Source organism: Anastrepha ludens, chromosome 4, assembly GCF_028408465.1.
Source record: "Anastrepha ludens isolate Willacy chromosome 4, idAnaLude1.1, whole genome shotgun sequence".
Classification (NCBI taxonomy): domain Eukaryota; kingdom Metazoa; phylum Arthropoda; class Insecta; order Diptera; family Tephritidae; genus Anastrepha; species Anastrepha ludens.
Window position 1 is genome coordinate 29,694,026 of NC_071500.1, and position 18,836 is coordinate 29,712,861.

The window sequence follows — 18,836 nt, forward strand, 5'->3', positions numbered from 1 at the left end:
ATTTGTATACGAAATCTGCAATACACCGAACACCAACTAAGAAACTTACAGGTCGGTAAACATTTTCATAATATAAAAATAAATAAAAATGTAATTAATTCTTTTTACAAATAAAATATAGTTCAGTTATGGAATGTTTTTATTAGCAATAAATTAGTGAAGTGCGTATCAAAGAAAATTTCTATTAGACCAGACATTCAAACATCAAAAAATGAAACATTTATTAAAATGAAAACTTATTCTGTTCCTAAAATATTTTTGTTTTACTTTTCGCTTGAAAATGGGGCACGTTTTGTTCAACAACCGGAAGGTTCGCAATCATCCAATTTTATTTTTGAATAACTTTTGTACTAAATGAAAAAAAAATACATATTTTGAATAATGAAAATCTTTATTTTGACCTTCACGCGCTCCATTGTATGCCTGTTTGTGTAATACAGCTGTCTAACTCCCAAATATGATTGATTTTTTGATTGAATGACATTTGTAAAAAGTATAAATCTTTCAATAGGATGATTAATATTGAAGTTCGGGCAAGAAAATGGCGATATATTGGCCACGTCCACCAACGGGTGACGTAGCAAACACGGTCATCGAATGGAATTTGCAGACCAGCCGTAGGCCAGGACACGCAACACATGCCTGCAGAAGGCAGACCGAGCTCGAAATTGCAGCCCAAAACAAGAGCTGGAAAGAGATAAAATCCCTAGCTTTAGATAGAGAAAATTGAAATATTTTTATAGGGGCCCTATGCTCCTTGTAGGAATAATATATACCAAATATTGAGTATGGGAATAAGTTTCCGCCCTCGTTAAAGAGGGGTCGCTACTGATACTATTTTTGTGTTCGCTCTAGTAATATACTGGTGATTTGAAGGTGTATATGTGAGGCCTCGTTTGCAGTAGTTGACATTCGTTAGAAAAGTAAAGATCCTTTTTTATCTGACGTCAAAAAAGGCCTCCGTTCGTCCCGAGAACACAGCATTTGCGGGAAGTCATACTTCTTTATTACCTCTTGAAGAAAATTGCAGCTGAAACGTGTCGTATATTGATAAATATTTACGATGATCACGCTCTCTCAAATACAACTTGTAAAAGACGTAAGTGATAAAGATCGCGAAGGGGCACCGAAATTCGAAGATACTCAACTAAACGGTTTTCCAATAAAGGGTGTTATTGGAGGTCTTTTCCCGTAAAAGATCAATGGTTTCGTTGCTTGTGTGGCACGTAGCGTCGTCTTGTTGAAAATAAACGATGTTCAGATCAATACCATCCAATTCCGGGCATAAAAATCGTTAATTATCTCTCGATAGCGCAATCCATTCACCGTAACTGTTGCTCCAGCTTCATTTTCGCAAAAGTAAGGTCCAATGACTCCGGCGGACCATAAACCGCACCAAACAGTCACACGTTGAGGATAGAGAGGCTTTTCAAATAGGCTATTCAAAATAACACCTGTTATTGGAAAACCCTTTACAACAGTTATTGGATGAAGACACATGTCGAACCCTAGATGATATGTGTAAAAAGTTAGATGTTGACAAATCAACCGTAGGTAAACGTTTGCACGCGATGGGAATGGTCCAGAAAGCAGGTAACTGGGTGCCACATCAATTGAAGGAGAGAGATATCGAGAGACGTTTGGAGACGCGTGAGATGTTTCTTGGACGGAAGAAAAGAAAAGTTTTTTTTGCATCGCATCGTCACTGACGATGAAAATTGGATCTATTATGATAACCCTAAGCGTCGACAATGTTGGAGCCTGCCAGGTGAACCAGAGCCATCGAAAGCGAAAAATAATAGTCATGCTTATGTTTTTCAAAGCTTATGTTGTGTGATCAGAAGGGTGTCATCTATTATGAACTCCTTAAACCATCACAGGCGATCGTTACCGACTGCAGCTAATTCGTTTGAATTGAGCTCTCAAAGAATAGCGGCCGGAATAGGACGGTAGACATGACAAACTGATTTTGCTGCATGACAACGCCAGGCCACTCGTTGCTAAATCGGCCCACAAAAATATTTAGAAAGACTGAATTGGGAAATCTTGCCCAACCGGCCGTATTCCCCAGACATTGCACCTTCGGACTACCATCTGTTCCGATCGCAAACTGGCTCCATGAATGGATCAAGTCAAAATAACTCGATTGTTTCGCCAGAGGAATCCGTAGGCTGCCTGAAAGATGCAGTAAAGTTGTAGCTTCTAATGGCACATACTTCAAATAATATGATTTAATTTTCAATTATTTAAATAATTCGTAACTTTGGCTATGAAAGGATATTGTTATCATAAAATTAATTTTGTGTCACCTTGTTTAAACAATAAACTCGTTTTTCTATGGCTTTACTATCATTTATGTATGAAAATCATAGTAGATAAGCATAAAAAATATTGCAGTTTAGTTCTGTGTGACCGCTTTTGAATTAGTGAGAAACTAGTCTCCAACAGCCTAGTTCGCATATGACACACTGAAACAAAATTTATTTAAATATTAGAGTTCGCGTTTTCTTGTAGGGTTTAGCTTACAAATAAAAAAAATTATATACATACATACATAGTGTTATTATGTATGTATGTAAGTATGTAAGTGCGCATTTCCGTGCCTCGCTTGTTTGGAAGGTGGGCCGAAGCATGCTACAGCCGCTCTAGCAAGTGTCCACAACCACTACGCAAACGCTTTTCATCGCACATTTATAGCGATATATATTTGAATAATTTTGTATATACCTTGTGTTGGAATGCAGTGCCTGCATCAAACGGCGAATGGTCCAAGCATGCGATGTATTTTTGGATATATTGCGAAAGTGTTAGCGCTGTATACGATAAATTGTGTATCAATTAATAGATTCGAAATATTTTGAATTTTCAATACCTAAATGTAAATATTTAACGAAGTCAAATCAAAATTAAATGACATCATTAATACCAGCAGCGTAAATTAAATTATTTGGTGGGATGTGCATATGTATGTGTGCGCATACACGTGTTGCTATGTAGGCGTGTGGGTCATGTAGGTCTTGCGGTTAGGCCACTGCCAGCGGGTGGGCCATTGCCACACGTTGCTGCCAGGAGACCTTTCATAAAGCCTGTTGCTGAGCACCAGCTCCATGGAATATGCAAAATATTCTGAACTTTCGCAGATGAAACCACTCACACGCATATGCGTATTTTTTTAAGAATATGAATAAAACTTGATGCCTTACTGTGATCTGATTGAGTATGCTTAATTGTATTTCTCCGCATTTTCTCCAATTTGTTAAATACTGTATGTACATCTACATATTATAGAAATTCAATCATCATATTCATGAGCAAAAAAAAATTAATTTTCAGGGCACTGCATTTATATGTAAATAACTCAAGCTACTATTAGTCATGCTTTGAGTTATTATTCATAGCCAAGTGAATGTCTGGCAATTTTCCAAAAGAAAATGTATTCCTATAATAACAGCAAATAAAAGAAATACCATTTTTTTTGGGAATCAACTGGTTCAATTGAAATTTTTTAAACAGAGTATCGAATTTTATTAAATCCTTATCGAGATACACGCATTTAGTCAAAAGTGGCCCTTCCAATTTGGAAGGGGAAGTTGGAGCTCTTCGTCTGCAATGGGTGGTGGTTGAACTGCGATGTCGGCTTTCGGGGGTCGGGAACATAAGAAGGGGGTAAGAGTCTCCCGATGAATGTCGTTAAATGTCTGTCTGTAGGAGGTGCCTCCTGACATACTTGGGAGGCGGCTCAGGCTCAAGCAGGTGTTGACAAAAAATATGGGAAATTATACCAAATCCATGTAAAAATCAAATGTAAACTTTTGGATGGCCAAAAAATCATTGTAATCATTATAAAATTGAATCTCCTCCTTCGGTTGGGTCAAAAAATTATGTACTTATATTTAAATTTCGGTCCGTTAATAGTATTGTAGGCGCCCGTCGTAGCCGAATGGGTTCGTGTGTGATTACCATTCGGAAGACGTAGTTTCGAAACTTGGGATAGCAAAGGATTTCACTTTTTTGCCAGTATTTAACTGGCAGCAGCCTGTTTGAACAAGTGACATAAATATATTATGTTTCGGCTTAGAATGTAGTATCATTTTGTTATAATTATTTTTATAACAATATATTGATGGGAGAAATACGGTAAAATAAACTCAATTTTAGAAATGCTTGGCGGGCCGCATAAACATGTTTAAAGGGCCGCAAGCGACCCGCGGGCCACGTGTTGCTCATCCCTAGGTTAAACAATTCGAAGTGAATTCCTTGATCACATAAAAATATTTCAATATGATACAAATTATTTAGTTAACCTGTAAAGTGAATTACAAGGGATTTTGCTACTTTTTGGAATAAACTTTTTTTTTCTCTAGTATGCTAATTTACAGCTATGAAAAACACATATTCTGATGGCAATTTTAACTCTACAAAAAATATCTTGTAAAAATTTTCGATAAATTGACTCCTTTAAAAGTTAATCGAAGTTAAAGTTGAACTGTGCGTAAATTTTTACTTGGCTCTGGTCCATTGATTATTTTTTTATATAAACGTGAGAAGTTTACTACAACAATAATAGTTTTGCTGCAAAAGTGAAAAAGTCTGAAATTTACACACAGTTCAACTTTAACTTCGATTAACTTTTAAAGGAGTCAATTTATCGAAAATTTTTAAAAAAGATCTTTTTTGTAGAGAGTTAAAATTGCCATCAGAATATGGGTTTTTCATAGCTGTAAATTAGCATACTAGAGAAAAAAAAGTTTATTCCAAAAAGTAGCAAAATCCCATCTAATTTATATCCATATCCCATGGGAAATATATCGTGTTTGGGGCAAGGTTTATTCTGAATATTAAGAGCTGATTTTGATCTGATAATTTTTCTTACACGGAAAACTAAAAGTTTAGGGCGCGTCGCAAAAAAAATAATCAAATTGGTAAATAACGGACACCCTAATAGGCATACAATTGCAAAAGTATTAAATGCATTACATTTTGCATGGAATCGCCAGTCAACGCATGGCAGCGTTAATAGGCAAAACAACGCACTAAATAAAAAATATTGTGAAAAAATATGCACATGCACGCATACATATGTGTATGTGTATTATTATACATATTTATGCCAGCACGCCCATCGCATGCAGCTTTCCGTAGAAAAAAAACAACATATCCAATATTGCAAAACTATAGAGATCCTGCTGAGGCTACACAATTAATTTCGAGCGCCATTGTAGCCTACAACATAAGCAAATGAATGTATGTATGCATGCACTTAATTGAAAGCAATGAAATATATAAATATTGCCTATTACAATACTAATAGGCTACACAGGCGTAAGCGCTTGTGAGCTAGACACAAAAAGCTAGAAAAAATGTACATGCATATGTATATACATATATAGTACGCAGTTGAAAGTACCACATGGAAATATACAAACTTTCTTCATTCATAGTTTCTTGCAAAGTGGTGGTTGAAGAAAGAGCTCAACGAGACTGACAATGCAAACATGGTGTGTCCCACTTAATAGAGCTTTGAGTGCCAACAGTGTAGCATATCCCATGGCGCGTACTCATGCACACATACACACTACTTCAATTCAATCCATACGAATACTAAGTTTTCATCTATACTCTTACGCTTCGGTATAACTGAATTCAATATCAATGACAATGGAGGATTAACCGAATTTTCGTTACAGCAAAAATTGTTGTAGTGCACAACTGGAGAGCGAGCAAAAGTGGGTAAGTAGTAAGTAGGCTATGGCACAAATACCAATGCATACTTACATTCATCCAATCATGTGTGTATGCTTGCGATTAAGCGTTAGAGTTGCGAAATGTGTGGGTGCTTTTATTGTATTGGTGTACCAATTTTCTATTCATATTTCTTGTCTCAAGAACAAAACAACGACCTTGAGGAATTTTTAAGAAATTATTTTCCGAATATTAAGTTCCTTTTCTAGGACTGCTTATCGGATCCGATATAGGTATGAAAATGTTTATAAAATGAAGGCGCAATTTTCAATTTAATTTTTATGATTATTTCTGGTAATACATCTCCCTTTTTTATTTTGCAGATAAACACATTTTTATTACCTCGGAATCAGTTCAAGTTTACTGTAAAAAAATTTCCCGGCGGCCGGCGTAGCCGAAAGGGTTTTTGCGTAATTAGACCCACCGTTGAAATAAAAAACAATGATGGCAGTGGCATTTCAATGGCAAGTTCTTTCCGCCATGAAAAAGTTTCCCCATAAAAAACCATCTGCGGCATAAACTTGTAAGCTCCCATTTGTGGAACAACATTCAGATGCATAACAAAAATTGGAGGAGCCCGGCCAAACACCAATCATGTATATAATGTATGCTATTTTTGTATATGTATAAGAGTGTATATATACATATACGGATATCAATGTATTTAGGTTTAAAGTGAAATAAAGTGAAATTAATTTAAACTATACTTGGCGAAATCTGATTTTGCTCACCAACACTAACACCCTAATAGCCTCGTCAGACGGTGGCGTCCATCGCCTTTAGTGACTTAATTCAGAATTATCTCAGAAACTAAATGCAACTAATGCGGATTGACAATTAGACCTAATTCTCATAATTTAAGCGGATTGGGGAATTCTTGATAACAACTTTGCCCAAGAATAACAGTTAATAACTATTCTGAATGAAAAATAAGCAAATTTTTAAAGAGAATAACAAGAAAGGACGGGTGCGATGCTAGTTTGCACTAACACGTTCGAAACTACGTTAATTGTTTTGATACTTCGGAGCAGTTTATGAAATAGCAATTTAAATTTTTTGTTTTTTTTTTAATAACTATTTTTTAGTATCAAGACAGCTAATACCCGTATTTGTTACCTGTGGTCCATCTTTTACTAACAAAACTATCCAACAAACAAATGAGTTGTTCACTAATCCGCGAACTGTCTGTCACACTGCAATTTTAATCAGAATTAAGGGGACAGGTACCAGTAAAATTTCGAAAAAAAAAAATTTTTTTTCATAAAATGTTAATATGTATAATCCTTTAAGAATATGTCAAAAAAAATTTAGAACATAAATTTTATATTAGTATTTCTTATATTATAGATCGTCATCCATGACGACTCCATTCTTTGCGTTCGAGCGCTGGGAGAAGTATAGTTACGTTGTATTCAAACTTTAGACGCGTTTTTTCTAAAAACTATATTTTTCGAAGTGGCGTACACGATAACTCGAAAAGTTATTGACCGATCTCCCTGAAATTTTGCACACATCCTTTTTATGATATTACTTTCTATGTGAATTTACAATTCGAAAATTTTTCGAAAAAATAATTTTTTCGAAGCGAAAATAGTAGGAGAATTCGCCCCAAAATTCATTTTTTAAGCATTTTATTCCGCGATTTTTTTTTTATTTTTGTTTAATTCATATAGAATTTATGACATTGATAAACAAAAAAAAATGTTGGTCTTTTGTATTCAGGTCACTGACGCCGAAGCTACAATGTCCGCCGATTGAGAAGCCCTGCTGCGATTTTCCTGGAAGAATTGAGTGTATTTTTGTGCAGTGAGTATTTATTATTGATTTTTTTGATAATTTTTGGTTTTGTTTGATAAATTATTATTATTATTTTTTCATTTGTTTTGTGGATGAGAACACTAAAAAAACTTCCACTCCTCCTACCTTAAAATGCGAATCCAGTAAAGGTAATATCACTTGAGCAACAACAGCATTTACATACATGTATTTTTTTTTTGTAAAAGTCATTCTGAATGTCAGAATTGAAAAATGTAAACAAACAAACAAAGCAGCAAAAAAGCAGACTACTTTCACAATTAAGACACACAATCGCAAAATTAGCTGCTCTCCTCGGTGTCATCACCTCTGAGGTGCCTTATATGTATGTATTTCTATATGTATTGAGTGTAATAACTGACTACTTTTATATTCTCAGCTTTTGTGTTTTCCGTAATTCTCGTTCAAAATTAAAAAAAAAAATGTCAATAAACATTTTCAATCTTAAACATTCTATTTGACATCACTTCGTCGGCTTTTTTTCAAGGAGCCAAATTGAGAGAAAGCGAACCGTTGGCATCTCCTTTTATACGTATGGAAAGTATGTTTAAGTAGAACCTTTAGGCGTCAATTTGTCAATAAAATAAATATTTGATATTCATCATTTTGCAAATAACATCTTTCACGTAATAAAGAGCTTACACCCTTCGAGCAAAAAGTGAAAATACTTGTACACATATGAACCATTGGAAAAAAAGTTGTGCGGGAGTATAGGTTCTTTCCATAAAAACAATCCACTCAACAATCACTTTCTTAAAAAAAAAAATGTCGATCTTTTGGGCTGTGATAATATCCTTATGCAACAATTGAAGTCTTATCTGATTATCTTAGTGGTGATTATAGATACAGGTATTATATGCGTATCTCCATACATACATACACACATACATATAAGTATGCATATATGCGCATATTGATTATATTTTTCTTCGCTACATATTTGTCGTTTTTTTCGCAAATCCTTTTTTATTCCACTTACATATGCAAGTAGTCAGATAGTAATTCGAAACACCTTACATACGACTCATTCAGAATCTCAACAATTCCATATTTACATACACACATATGCAAGTATGATATATCAAAAATTATTTTTTTCATACTGTTTTTTATTTTCTGCGGCTTTCAATCTACTGGCACACTTAAAAGCGAGCGTGATGACATTACCGTAGGTTCTCTAACTGGTGTTGTTTTGCTCTGGTGGCGGAGTAGGCGGACACGCAAAGTTACAATTATGTGATAGATACAAAATACAAAACAAAGTGGAACTTTCAGTGGCAGGAATTGTGTAGGGACACCATGGCAGTAGGATTTTAGCCAAAAATTAGTCATGAAAATCGATAGAATTCATTTTATTTTAAAGCATTACGCGTATAATAAATATATTTATGTATAGATTTGTGATTCAGTAATTCCTGTTTTTCTTTTTTTTTATCAAATGTATCATTTCATATCCTTATTCGCAAGCAATTTTCTGATTACTCACCAATTATTCATATATAAATTCACTATTTCCGTTTCAACTTTTTTACTATTTTCATTTATGTATAAAAATCACTACACAACAAACAATTAAAATATGTTACTTTGCCTTATTTTTTTTTTCTCTTTTTCGTTGTTTTTTATTTCATTTTATTATTATTATTTTTTTGTAGCTATTATTATTCCTGTATTTTTGTTTTGCAATGCAATCACAGCACAGCAGCACTCTTTGATTTTTCCTATTGCCACTTGATTTTACAGCGCGAATTTTCCGTGCGCGTATCGTCGTTATCGTTAGTGTGCGGGACGACGTGTGAAAAGTGAATACAAGAATTTATGCGTTGCTGCTGTAGTCGCTTTTGCCATTCCCCGTTCTACATACCCTCGTCTCCTTCTCCGTCAAAAAACTTTGTTTTGGCTCTTTCGTGCTCTTCCTCTTTTAGCTATGTCGTGTCTGTGGTCGTCACTGCTTGTGATTTTGAAATTGGCTCAAATAGAAAACTTGAAATTTTTCGATTGTTTATATTCATTTTTAATATTGTGAGTATGTGTGTGTTTGTGTAATGTTCTGTTTTCATTTTATTACTCGGAAAATGTGCGCATAACGGTATGTATGTATGCATACATTGATAGCATACATGCAAGCATAAATGCCTTGTTAGGATAGGCAAAACATGACAGAGAGCGTAAGCTTCCTTACTCACGATAATTATGTTAAATGGCATGCGCAAGGCGAACAGTTAAGTTTTAGTCTCTTTAAGTGGAGTAAAGTTATGGTCGAATACCCCTTACGATTATGAGACCGATTTATTTCAAAAATTATACTCTATGACATTATAACGGTTAATCGGACAAGTTATACTCCACCTTATAGACCTTGCACAATGGGTCCGTTGCGGCAACGCATTTCACTGGCGTGACGTGTAAAACGTACGCTGGTGCCACAATGAAAGTAATGCCGCATATAAACAAAAAGAGCAGATGTTCTTGTCATGAAAGCAAATATATTTCGTAGTATATAAACAGGTTTTTAATGCTTATTGCAGGGATAATAGGGTTTTAATAGAATTTATGGTAGTCGTAGGCGGTGGGTGCGACCATATCTTTCAGATCAAGACGCACATCCATTTTTCAGGAAAACTTGGTTAAGCCTAGTCTTTTCTCTACTCTTTCAAGCTTTTATGGAAAAGATAAAAGTGCAATTCAATTGACTCAATCAGTTTATTTTCTACTTTTTCTTTGCTTTTCATTTGACTTAATAGAAAAAGCAACCGATATAAATTTGTGCGGTACAAAATTACAGTTGTCTTTGCACCTGATTGGCCGTACGGCAAAAGTAGGTAGTTTCCAACTTTTGTGCATTCCGGCATATCGTACGGCGCGTATGTGACTCTTACTATTTACATAGAAACACATATACTACAGAATGGAGGCACGGAGATCAGTAGGAAAGTACTAGCACCCTGGAATCCACAGAGTCAGAGGAACCGAGACAGATCTGGGGCCTCATGGCGCCGTTGCATCGAAAGTGAAATAAAAGCTGTGAACAAATACCTGACGTGGCAACAAGTAAAAGCAAAAGCAGAGAACAGAACAGAGTCGAAAAATTGTGCTTTGGCCCTATGTCTTAGCTCAAATTCCTTTTCAAGTTTTCGAACAAATCTTTCAGTTCATTTCAAACTCAGAAACTTCGTTAATTCTGGAATAATTTTTCATGCATTTATTGTTTAGCATGGAAAGAGATTGTGAATTCATTGCTCCATATGGTTCATTCACTATGTTTTTTGTGACTAAGATTTTTTGCGTAAATGACATTGTCTCTTTGAGCTATGTGTACTTTCGTTTTAAGCCACATTAGAATATAAGCATGGGGATGTCCTCTCTACTGCCATTCACTCGCATGCATCCAGTAGTGAATTTCATCACCTATCAAGATCAAATCTATTTATTTTCGCTTTGGTACCAAACCATTCTATGTTATGAATATGAATGAAAAATCTCGACAACAGGAACTAAACCATTCTATGTTACGAATATGAATCGGTTTGATTCATAAATACAGAAGTTTTCAATAATTCGATTGAATCGCCATCTAATTTACTATGCCTATGTCCTTTCCCTCGGTCGCCGTAGCCGAATGGGTTGGTGCGTGATTACCATTCGAAATTCAGAGAGAACGTAGGTTAGAATAGCGTAGGCACTTCAAAAATGAAGAAAAGTTTTTTCTAATAGCAATCACTCCTCGCCAGACAATGGCAACCCTCCTCATAAAAACCATAAGCCGTTCGAAAGCAAGAAATCGTGTAAGAAATTCTTTACTTCTAGTTTAATATATACATAAATACTACGTTGGTCAATAAGTTTTTAAGTTTCATAGGCAAAATAGAATTTTGTGGTTTGAAACATACTTTATTATTCAGTATAGTCTTCCTGAACATTAATACACCTGTTTTTAACGAGATTCCAATTTATGAATTCCATCGCTAAAATGAGAATTTGGGAGGGGGTGCAAAATACGCTCCACAGCTGTTATGACCTCTACATTTAGAAACCCAATATTTCAGTCAAAAAACTGCTTACACTGCCTAATGAGATGCTTAGGTCTTCGACTAAATCTCTTTCAGTCACTTGACGATTTTCCAATACGATATCCTGTATTTCCCCTACGATTTCTCGTGTTGTTGCTTGTTGTGGACGTCCTTGAAGGGGATCGTCTTCACGGCTTGTACGACTACATTTAAATACAACAACCCATCTTTCTACTGTACTAATTGATGACGAAAATGCCTTGTAAACTTTCAACAACCATTCATAAATTTCCTTTGCTTTTAAATCTTCCAAAAATAAAAATTCAAATAGTGTACGATACTTGATTTCTTCCAGCTTCATCTTCCTCGCCTTTGGACGGAAGCTGATTTTACCGCGTGTTGAAATGCTGAGGTCAGCTTAAAAATGGTTGGCTCTGAATTCAAGCCTGGACTCGGAATGCACACAGTTACTCGATGGGGTTTTGTACCCTGAAAAGCGATAAATAATTTTTTCTATTTATTATATTTTAGTTAAAATAGGTCCAAATAAAAAAATAAATTCTTGTGAATCACTGCTGCTTGTGGAGACATCATCACTGCCACCACCCTCTACATTTGTTTTCTATTTCGCTTTCATCAGTGCCTTCAACGCTGTTGCTGGAACCAATGGAGATGCAATAAAATGCATAGCCAGAAAGTTGACCAGTCGGCTTATTTTATGACTTCTGCCCCATGCAGTTAAAGGTATGTTGTTCGTTGGATACTTGCCCACAAATATTTTACAATACCTTTCAGTCGAGCAGTGTTTCCATCATTTGAATTTTCGAATTCTGGCTTTGATCAGTAAATATTTTCAATGATTTTTTATTAGTCTTGAGATTCAGAAATGGAATACCCTGGAGGCAAAAATCAACATTTTCGACACCTGCTCTTCTTTGCTTTTTATCGAGGTCTCTTGCTTTTGAGACGTGTATGGAGAAGGTGTCGTAGGCACGTCTACAGTACAGAAATGGTTTGCAAAGTTCACAAATAGCGACTTTGACGTCGATAACATGCCTCGCAGCGGAAGGCCTTCTGAATTCGATGAAGAATGTCTCAAATCACTTTTGAAGGAGAACGGTCGCCAAATCTTTCGTTAATCGGCGGAAAAAACTAGCTCCGATCATAAAACGATTCTCAGTCACTTTAATTCAATGGGATTTAACGAAAAATTGAGATCCTGGGTGCCTCGCGAGCTCAATGAAAAAAACAAAGAAGGTCGCCTTCAAATTGCTTCTCAGCATCTCGCCCACCATCGAGCAACACGCGGTCATAAACAGCGCTTTTTGTACCGAATCGTCACGGGCGATGAGAAATGGCGCCTTTACATCAATACGAAGCAAGTGGAGGAAATACGCCAAAGCCAAGAGTCAAGCCGGATTTTCATCCAAAGAAAATCATTATATATGTTTGTTGGGACTGGGAGGACATGGTGCACTGGGAATTACTCGAAAATAATGTCACGGCCATCAAGGAGTTCTACATTACCCAGCTACACCACGTGAATTTCGTTATTCTACTGAAAACATCTGATCGACATGGTCAAACCATACTCCGTATTCTCTGGACCGTGTACCGACCGATTATCATCTTTTCCGCTCCATGTCAAACCATATGAAGGGTTTTACCTTCGATAACAAAGAGGTCCTTAAAAACTGGCTCAACAACTTCTTTGATACCAGACCAGACGATTTTTGGCGGAACGGCATCAATAAATTGGCCGAGAGGTTGGAAGGGGTTGTAAACAGCAACGGCGGATATATACTTGATGTACTTATTCATATAATTATTGTCTTTTGTTTAAATAAAAGTCTTCGGTAAAAACGCTACGAACTTATTCCCCGACTTAGTAATAAAATTTTGATTCTTTACTTTTTTTCTAAAACAACCTTCACGCACAAATTCCGCTCTTATCAATCATTTTCACCCTGCCAGTTTATCAGCCAAATGAAGCAAACATTCGAAAATCTAATCCCACCGAACAGAGTTGACAACCCAAATTGAAGACTTTCGACTTTGACTTCCTTCTTAATCTTTGCATCTATAGAATAAAACTCTTACATATAGTATTTAGCTTAAGTACAAGAGGTAAATCATTTGTGTGAATGATGATTCAGTAAGTGCATTGCACATCTTGCCGTCTATTGTGGTTAGCCTAAGTTTGTGGCTCATTTCAATGAATTTACTCCGCATTGGAGAGTAGATTTGATAAGGTCACTTATTTCTGCGTGTGCTTTTTCTTTTTTGAACACTTCTGCATTGTCTTTAATAAAATTCATGCGAAGTAGAAGACAAAATCTTATTAAAGCTGGGCGAGGGTTTTGTCAAAGAACTTTAGATCCCCCTTCTAATTTTAAAGGAGCAGGAATTAATATCGATGATTCGTCCACATTCACAACTGAAACTCCTTCGAAACCCCATTCTGTACATAAAAAGATTTTTTTAGAAAATCAAGGACAATTTTTTCTTCTTCTTCTTCTTAATTGGCGCTATAACCGCTTACGCGATTTTGGCCGAGTTTAGCAAAGCGCGCCAGTCGTTTCTTTCTCGTGCTAACCGGCGCCAGTTGGACACACCAAGTGAAGCCAAGTCCTTCTCCACCTGATCTTTCCAACGCAGAGGAGGCCGCCCTCTTCCTCTGCTACCACCAGCTGGTACCGTATCGAATACTTTCAAAGCCGGAGCGTTTGTATCCATTCGGACGACATGGCCCAGCCAACGTAGCCGATGGATCTTTATTCGCTGCGCTATGTCTATGTCGTCGTAAAGCTCATACAGCTCATCGTTCCATCGTCTGCGATATTCGCCATTGCCAACGTGCAAAGGTCCAAAAATCTTACGCAGAATCTTTCTCTCGAACACTCCAAGCGTCGCTTCATCGGATGTTGTCATCGTCCAATCTTCTGCGCCATACGTTAGGACGGGCATGATGAGAGTCTTGTAGAGTGTTAGTTTTGTTCGTCGAGAGAGGGCTTTACTGCTCAGTTGCCTACTTAGTCCAAAGTAGCACTTGTTGGCAAGAGAGATTCTACGTTGGATTTCAAGGCTGACATTGTTATCTGTGTTAATGCTGGTTCCTAAATAGACAAAGTCTTTTACAACCTCGAAATTATAACTGTCTACAGTGACGTGGGTGCCGATACGCGAGTGCGCCGACTGTTTGTTTGAAGACAGGAGGTACTTCGTTTTGTCCTCGTTCACCACCAAACCCATTCGCTTTGCCTCTTTGTCCAGTTTGGAGAAGGCAGAACTAACAGCGCGGTTGTTAAGGCCGATGATGTCAATATCATCGGCATACGCCAGCAATTGTACGCTCTTATAAAAAATTGTGCCTGAGCGATTAAGTTCTGCGGCTCGTACGATGCTCTCAATTTTTTTCATAGAACTAAATAACTTTATTCTGTAATGTATTGCCCATTTTGATCAATGACTTTTTACCATCTTTCAGGCAGCATCATAATCACACGTTCATACTTCTTCTGATTTTATTAGCAATCAACTGAATCAGGTACGATTTGACATCATCACCATTATTGAAATTTTTACCATTCAAGGAGTGTGGCCTTACAATGTCATGATGGAATACAATACTTTTTCGATTTGTCAATTCGGGCCGCTTTTCTTCAACTGCATTGTTTAGTTTCGTTAGTTGTTCAATGTAGACATCAGAATTGATCGTTCGGTAGGGTGGTAAGAATTCAATCCCACCAAACTGATAACAAAACCTTCTTTTAGTAAATATCAGCTTTTGATGTTGTTTAAGTTGATTCACCTGACCTGCTCCACAACCCATAACATAGTTATCAGTCGTTTTAAAAATGGATAATTTTCATAACGTTTCTTTAGCAAATCGCAGCTGGTAATGCGTTGCGTTAAGTACGTTTCTTTCAGTTCATGAGGAACCCATGTATCGAGTTTTCGAACATAGGCAAGTAGTGTTAAGTGATTTGCATGTAAGCTTCTCTGCAATCTCACGTTGTACTGTGACGATCCGAATCGATTATTGCTTTGATTAGGGCGTCATCAGCTTCAACTGGACGATCAGAGCGTTTTTCATCTTTGAGGGAAAAATCACCAGAACGAAATTTGGCAAACCAATTTTGACGCTGCCGTTTTTTTAAGGCTTCGTCACCATAAACAGCACTAACTTTTTATGAGCTTGGGATGGGTTTTCACTTTGCGGAAATAAAAAAAGCAAAATATGACGAAAATGTTCCTTCCGCAATAACTTAGTTGCCAACCCAATATTTAGGCCGACAGCCCTTTTCACTAAATAAATAAAAAATAATAATATATTATTTTTGTATTTTTCCCCCTTTTAGGTGATAAAGTTGCCACTTCATGCAACAACTTTGACGCATCCTGCAGCCCGCTAACTCTTTTTTGTGACCAAAAGTGAAACGGTATACAGTTTGGAATATTAAGTTTCACCCTAACCGCTGCGCGTAGGAGCGGGAAGAAGACCGATTGTGTTCTCGTTCCAATATTCGGCGTTTAATTATGTTCAAGTGAAGATTCGATTTGTGCGACGGTGCCGGGCAACAAGTTCGGTGGCAAACAGCTCACGGCCGGAGTCTAGCCGGGCATCGAGAACAAGTAAAAAATGTTGAAATAATCGCTACAAGTTTGCACGATAATCCGGGTTAGTTCGTGGGCAAGAGCGCGGCTGTCCTGGAGCTTTCAAAAACTGTTGTGCATGAAACATTGAAGAAGGATCTTAGACTTCACCCATGCGAAATTCAAATCGTGCAAACGCTTAAGTCCAACGTTTATAATTAACGTAAAAATTTTGGCTAGGCAATTTTGGATAAAGCCTATTTTCGATAAAATGGGAGTGTAAATACACCAAATTGCTTTTATTGTTCACCTTAAACACAGAACCCACTATTAAAACACCAACAGCCACTTCACGGTCCCGAAATAGTGGTTTTGTGTGCATTGTCAAGCAGTGGAATAATTTGAGCATAATTTTTTCAAAGTAGTGGAGAACAAGCGGCGCATGGCGCATGGTGAACAATTATTTTCTGCCATAATGAGAGAACATCCTTCCCTCAGTACACACACAGATGGTTTCAGTAAGATGGCGCCAAGCTGCACACAGTCAGAGAGACCATAGCGATACTGCGGGATACAGTTTTTTTTTGTGGTGGTACCTCAAAAGTAAAGTCTATGACCAGTGACCATCTCACTACAGTCGGTTTTACGTGACCGGAACGGCCCGGATTTGTATCCGGCTAAGAACTGTCACTTCAGCAGCATTCCCCATACATGGTTATACTGCTACAAAAACAACAACCATCTCAACATTAAAAGATAATATAGTTCATATCCGAAGTAACGGTCAACATTTAAAGGAAATAATTTGTAATAGTTACTGAAGTAGGAATACTTTTGTAATTAGTATTTTTTAGTTTGGATTTTTTTCCTAACTCTACCACCGGACGCCCTATTTATATATAGTACCCTCTGTTGGGTGTTAGGCCGAGATTCTCATCCAATGTGGTGTGGTGGTGTGCGTGTTGAAGTTGTTCCCCAAATGGAAGGTCCTACAGTTTTACTCTGCCTCCGAACGGAAAAGGAGCTTTTCATGGTAGATGTTTGATTTTGTTTGCATAGGAGCGACCGTCATTCGCAAAACCGTTTTCTATCGATATGTGTTTCGTCCACGGGATTTCGAAACTGTGCGCTCCCGAATGGTAGTCTCGCACCATCCTATTGGGCATACGGCAGCTCAAGCAACATACAAAAATTGTATTTTAATAATGGGAAAATGAAGTAATCTAGTCCAGTGTGTGGTATATAGTTTATCGACTAGTCTGCCGAAGGTCCAATGCACTTTCTTCGTAGAATGGTCTATAAAAAGTTCTTAGGTGCCGTCCATTGACATCGCTATGGAAATGTTACCATGCTTTCTTCATATATTTGAACTATGTAGATGTAACACTAGTTCTGGTTATTATTACGTGGTATTTTGCCAGTGTTTTACCCTAGACCCGCTTTTCGCAGGTAATTATTATACATTAATAGTTACGTTCGATAACATAAAAAATTTTAAAAGTTACATTATCCGTCCATCAAAAATTGTGAGAGCAAATTGGCAGTTGGATGCAAGAGAGACGATAATTTTTTGCTGGAAAAATTTTTGGCCAGCAAAAATGGTGCATAAACAATTGATAAAGAAACTAATGTTTTGGTGAATCTGGTATTTCGTATACTTCAGCCCTTGCACCGTCTTGAAATTTGCAGTTTGAAGTCAAAAATGAAAATTTAACAACTAGAACGTGAGCATATAGAGTAAATGTATGGTAATTTTTTTAGACAAATTAACAACTTTTAAACAATCTCAGCTGTAATCTCTTCATCTACAAGTTTTTGCAAGTGAGAGCAAATTTGCGTTCGTTAACTTTTATGCTTTTTCTGCTCTTTGGGAGAGGATTTTCGCTCGAACTGCGTTTATATATGCCATGATTAACAATAAATCCACAAAAATTAATCTACCCGTTCACATATGGCAGATTAGCTGCAAAACTGACAATCAGCTATCAAGGCTGTTTTGAAAAGTTTTTCTTAATAGAAATTGGTTTGGTAGAATATTTTTTGGTTTTTTGTTTGTTTAATTATTACTAAAAGAGTGAAGAAGAGCCAAAGAGAAGCAATAGTTAACTTAATTGCGCTATTTGCTGTTGGTAATAGATAGTTGGAGGAAATCTGTAAACGACGTATACTGAGGTTGCAAAAAATTATGGCAGCATTACGTATTCGAAATTCGATATTACATTTTATAATAATGAAGAACTGGCTATCGCGCCTATAAACACAGTATTTTTTCTGGAATATGACTGCATAATTAATAAAATCTAACAAATATTTTATTAGAATTATGTCTAAAAGCCTTTTTTCTTTGTTGGCATTTATTTAGTTTGGTTCTTACTTTAACGTTTCTTCTTGCATTTATAAAAATAACTATCGATAGCTCAAAAAACACAGGGTTGTACAGCAAAAAGTATATATTTAATCTGAGATTATTTTATGATTCTCGGGAGAGAAATTATGTAAGGGTAATCTCCCTTTTTAATTACGGATTGGGAGTTAAGTTCGAAAAAAAAGAGTCGTTTTACTGACGATAGTTTAACGTGATAACGTCATAAGAAAATACTGATGAATGGTTGCGTTTTTCAAAAGAAAATTTTAATTTTATTTGTTTGATAGATATTTTGTATGGATATAGAG

General features: G+C 36.5%; 1 protein-coding gene across 2 annotated transcripts in view; it reads right to left on the minus strand.

Annotated features, from left to right (window-relative positions):
- The window catches only part of LOC128861408 (uncharacterized), a 54,950-nt gene extending 45,399 nt beyond the window's left edge, over positions 1–9,551 (minus strand). The window contains exon 1 of one of the 2 annotated variants that reach the window (XM_054099535.1): positions 9,422–9,551. The gene's annotated coding sequence lies outside the window, so the exon portion shown is untranslated. The other variant, XM_054099534.1, reaches the window with a different exon arrangement.
- Between the last annotated feature and the right edge of the window lie 9,285 nt (positions 9,552–18,836).